This window comes from Nyctibius grandis, chromosome 4 (genome assembly GCF_013368605.1).
Source record: "Nyctibius grandis isolate bNycGra1 chromosome 4, bNycGra1.pri, whole genome shotgun sequence".
NCBI lineage: Eukaryota > Metazoa > Chordata > Aves > Nyctibiiformes > Nyctibiidae > Nyctibius > Nyctibius grandis.
Window position 1 is genome coordinate 61,758,612 of NC_090661.1, and position 5,211 is coordinate 61,763,822.

The window sequence follows — 5,211 nt, forward strand, 5'->3', positions numbered from 1 at the left end:
GGTGAAGGGTCTGGAGGGTCTGACCTACGAGGAATGGCTGAGGGAGCTGGGGTTGTTTAGCCTGGAGAAGAGGAGGCTCAGAGGTGACCTTATTGCAGTCTACACCTACCTGAAGGGAGGTTGTAGTGAAGTGGGAGTTGGCCTCTTCTCCTGGGCAACTAGCGATAGGACAAGAGGGCACAGCCTCAAGCTTCGCCAGGGGAGGTTCAGGTTGGACATTAGGAAGAATTTCTTTACAGAAAGGGTTATTAGACATTGGAATGGGCTGCCCAGGGAGGTGGTGGAGTCACCATCTCTGGATGTGTTTAAGAAAAGACTGGACATGGCACTTAGTGCCATGGTCTAGTTGACAGGGTGGTGTAGGGGCAGCAGTTGGACTCGATGATCCCTGAGGTCTCTTCCAACCTGGTTGATTCTGTGATTCTGTGATTCTGTTATTTAGGGTGATGGGAGCAGTGCCAGCTCGGGGAGAGCGGGGTGAGGAGCTCTCCTGGTCTCCAGAGGGTGCTGTGCAGACATGTATGTTGCCCAAGCCTGGACTGTCTCTTGCAAAAATTGCAGGGGGATTTTTAAAATTTTTTTGAAGTTTTCCAGTGTTTCAAGCCTTGGGTTTGCTTGCTGTCTGGTAAGAAGCATTTTCAAAACCTCTGACTTCTTGGTCCTACAAATGGACCTATCTCCTGCTCTCCGGGATAGCTTGCTTCAGTGTGATCAAGTCCTGGAATTGTTTGAGGAAGGGGGAAATATCTGGTGGTCAAAACAAGTGGCGAAAGAGGTGATTTCCCCCATCCTTCCCCAATGCCGGTTTTCCATGAATCAGTTGTGCGGTTCCTTTCTGCACGCCTGAGTTGAGCCCTGGAGCCTGTCACCATCGAGGAACGCGTCTGGCTTGTCCTTGTTTGGCCAAAAGAGGTGACAATCCGAGTGTCTTCCTCTGCCCCACTTGGTGAGACAGGTGAGCCCACCCAGCTCTTTGCTCCTTTGGGGTGACTGCTGGAGCTGGCTCTGGCACGGGTGTATGGTGGACCCGATGCATGCTCTCATGCGTCCAATGGGCTCCCAAGAACGGGGTACGGCCCCTGGGAGGTAACGGGAGGGCTGGGTTCCCACCAGCCAGGCTGGCAAACGTGGAGGAGACCCTGGGGCCTGACTTCCACCCCATGAGCTGCAAATTGGGTTAAGCGGTGTTTGGCCACAGCTCAGGATACTGGTTGCAGCTGGTGGAAATGTGTGTTTTGACAGCACTGCTGTGCTGATGAGAGGCAGGGGTTGTTTGCAGACATCGCTATGGACACTCGATGGCTGCTTTGTGCCAACACAGAAACTCCCACAGAGGAGATTATTTGTATCCGCCCTGGCTGGTAGAAATGGTGTCTGTGTCAGCGTACCCTGCACCATCAGCCAGCAGGAATGCAGGAGGGGTGTGAGCCTGTCCCCAGCTGTTGTCCCTTTAGCAGGTGTCCTGGGGTGGACAGTGGAGCCTGGTAAGGGGCTCTCAGTCCCCCGAGGATAAAAAGAAATCTTACCCCAGTGCAGGGGCTGGATGAAGTGGGCTGGTTAAAGTGTCTGGCAGGGTGCGGGCTCAGGACGTGAGAAGCAGGCCTGGTTGCTCAGATCCCCACATCCATGCAGATGTAGCTCCAGAGCTGCTTCTTGCAGCTGTTCCCAGCAGGAAGCCCTTGTCCTCCTGCTTTGGACCCTGAGATGAGAAGTGAGTGGGAGTATGGCTTCCAGAGAGCTCTGAGATCAAATGTGATCCCCCTCCAGGTGACGACTCCTGCCTTGCTGCCCCCAGGGGAAGGTGACTGTGTGGCTGCTGGAGGCCTGTAAGCACCAGGCGGGCTCCCCTTGCTGAATTGGTGCAGAGTCCCAAAGAGGGTTTGTCTCTGTGGGTTTACTGAATACTCAGTTTGGCTCCTGACTGGCCCTGACATGGCACCGTGCCTCTCCTGGGTGGGCACACAGCTCCTCTGCTACCAGGGATTGTTCCTGGCAATACAGATCGTGCTGCTGCACCTGATGCTTTGATGTTTTCTTAAGTAAAAGGAAATTTCACATGGGATCTCATTCTGCTCCCTTGGATCACTGCTATGGGCTGCCTGCCTTGAGGGCAGGGGCAAGAGACAACAGCTAGAGAGGGGCTGTCACCTGGCAGGGCACTTCTCCACAGTTATTTAGGATTTGCTTCATGTCCAAACCTTAAGACGCACCATGCCAAGGAGACTGGCAAACACCGTGTGCCTGGGTACAGCCCAGCCTGTCACCGTGCCCCGGGAGCAGCCTTGTACACCCGTGGGGGCAGCTTTGGCACCAGGGGCCACTGGGTTTTGGCATGCTTCTGCCCTCTCCCCTCTGCTTGAGGCCATGGGCCCTAATGCAGCTATCGCAGAATTATTTTTCCATGTGCTTAATAACTTTCTGGGAACGGTGCTATGGTGTCTTGGCTGTTTGGAGGGCTGCAGGGAGCGTGTGTGTGTTGGGGTCGACTGCTTGCCTCAAGGACCGGTGCTCACAACCATTGCCGCTTCATGCTCAGCGCTGGGCTCCCTTTCCAGTTGCAAAGTGCTGGGGCCGAGGGCACGCACTGGATAAGTCCCTTGTGTTGCAGGCTACAGCTGTTTTAAGCGATGAAATTGTACAACATGGAAATTCAGAGAGGTGCTGGATGTCCCTGAAGGGCTTTAGGAGGTGGCTTTGCTGACTGGCTAAGGGCAATGATGTTTCTGACTGATATGAGTTTATAACTCAGTGCTGGGAAGGTCAAGCATCTGCTGTGCGCTGTTTTCCCCCTCTGCGGCAGCGATGTGCTCGCCCTCCCCAGGGGCATCGCGGGCAGCAGCACTGGGGAGCAGGCTGGGGAGCAGAGGGACGGGCTGGCAGCAAGGGATAAAATATGCTGATCTCTGTGTTAGGGCAGCTGCTTTCACTTCTGGGGACTGATTTCTGCTTCCTTTCATCTTTGTTTCTCTCTCCCTGTAACCACCCGATCCAAATCTCACTCCCGTGCAGCCTTCCGTGGCGCCTGCCTGGTGCTGGGGCGCAGCAGCACCTTGGGGCGGTAGCAGCGACAAAAGCTGGGTTGGAGAGGAGCGTGCTCTGGCCCCGGGGAGAGACCCGCAGCAAAGGCCGGGTTATTCCGTCCCGTCGCTCCCAGCAGTAACGCTGCAGTGGGCAGCTGTCCCCAAGATCACAGGTCTTCCTGGGATTTCTGTAATTGCCCTGCCCTGTCCTACCCTAGTGCTAGAGCAGCAGGAGCGGGGACTGTCCCTCTGTGAGCAGGATTTCACAGACCCTTTGACAAACGCAGGGCAGACTGGGTATTTCAGACCTCTGCCTGCATGTCGGATGGATCCTGGCTCACTTAAAATCAAACAAACACCAGCTTTGTTGGGACTGGAGCTGTGGAGCGGCTGAAACGAGCAGTGCCCAAAAGCAGTGACTGCAGGATACAAGAAGTAAAAATAAGGATGTGGAGCACCCCCCAAAACACTGGGTTTCAGGGGCCATGGCATTGCTCTCTGCACAGGGTCCTGTGAGCAGTTTCTCCCCTCCCACCAGCCCTGGCTGTGCTGCAGGGTGCTGAGGCCAAGGAGAAGCATGCACCCTGCCCTCTGCACACTGCAGTCCTTTCTCCAAGCCGTTATTGCTGAGTATCCATGATTTATATTTTTTGCCCCCCTCTATAAAATACAAGACATTTCACTGCAGCCAGAATTCACCCCAAGTGTCCCCCGGGAGAGATTTGTGAGTGGTAATGAGAGCACGGGAGCCTTCCACCTCGAGGACACCTCTCCGCATCCAGCTCCCTGTGCAGAAAGTGCTGACTGCGTTTTGGCTCATGCCCAGGCTGAGAGCTGCTGCTCAGGAGATTTTTCTCTTGGCAATTTGCAGGCCATGTCCATGACACCGGTGGGGACAGAGCTCCAGGCAGGGGTACCTCCATCTTCCTTCACAGGGCATGGTGCATATCCTGGGGCTGCACAGGGGCATCCTGGGGGCAGGACCCCCACTGCTCTGCTCACTCCTGCTCTTGCAGCAGAGGTGGGAAATGGCACCAAGTGGGTTAAGGTTTTGGGAGACAGAGAGATTTCCAAGGAGCGATGGGTCCCTGTGTCCACTCCTCCCCGGTCTGACTAGTTGGAAGCTGCGAAGCAGTGGGAGCATGAAGGGTGGGACGGGGGTGGCCTCTTCCCCCTCCTGTACTCCCAAATCCACACTGGTGTCAGGTCAGAGCTGCTTGCGGTTTGTAACCCCTCCACTGATGTCCCTTCCAGGCACTTCTCCAGTCTCCTCCTGGGATCCTGTAAACTGCACCCACAAAGCCTCTGTCCTTGCCCTGCTTGTACCAGCATCAGCCGAAAGGTCCCGCTGGAGGGGTGCTGAGCCCCCCAGCTGTCCCCATGGTGCGGACCTCTGTCACCATCCCCATGCTGTCCCCTTTCCTGGCTGTTGTTCCTCTCCTGTCCTTTTCTGCTCACAACACAACCTTGTAAAGATCCGGGCCTGGACCTGCATGCAGCATGGCTCCATGCTGAGGCAGAGGACAGGGGTGGTGGGGCCCTTCCTCCTCCTCCTGCAGCCATGTGCCCAGGCACTGGCACCAGCTGCCCCTTTTGCCCCCCGGCAGCCTCAACAAAAGCCACGTGGGGCTGTGCCAGGGCTGCCGTGGCACACATTGGGTAAGGAGCAAATCAGCTGGTGGCCAAAGTACAATGACAAGTCGTCGCTGGGAGCTGCTCTCTCCAAGCGAGCTAATTGCAAATACATTGAGACCATGATTAGTAATCACGAGGCAGCCAGCGTTCTGCAGGGGAGAGCGGCGTGGGACGTGCGTGTGGTGCGTTCGCACTCGCCACCCATTAGTGGGACAGCAATGGGTGGAGGGGGGTGCGGATGGCGAGGTGGGGTGAGCAGAGCTGGAGGGCACACACAGAGCTGGGCTCTTGCCTCCCTACCTCCTTCCCCAGCGGCTCTCCTGGGCTCCCCACGGATGCCAAAGAAGTGAGGAGCTGGGGAAAGTTGCTGAGAGCAAACCGGCTTCTGGGACTGAGCAAGGCTCTGGTTCATGCTGGGGGAAGTGTGCCTCCTGGACTGGTTTACTCCCTTCTCCCTACAGCCTCCTCCGGGCTGAGCCCATCACGTGCCCCCAGGGAGGTCCAAGGTCCAGCCGGGCAGTGGCTGTGAAGGCAAAGGCTGGCAGCCTGCTGCAAA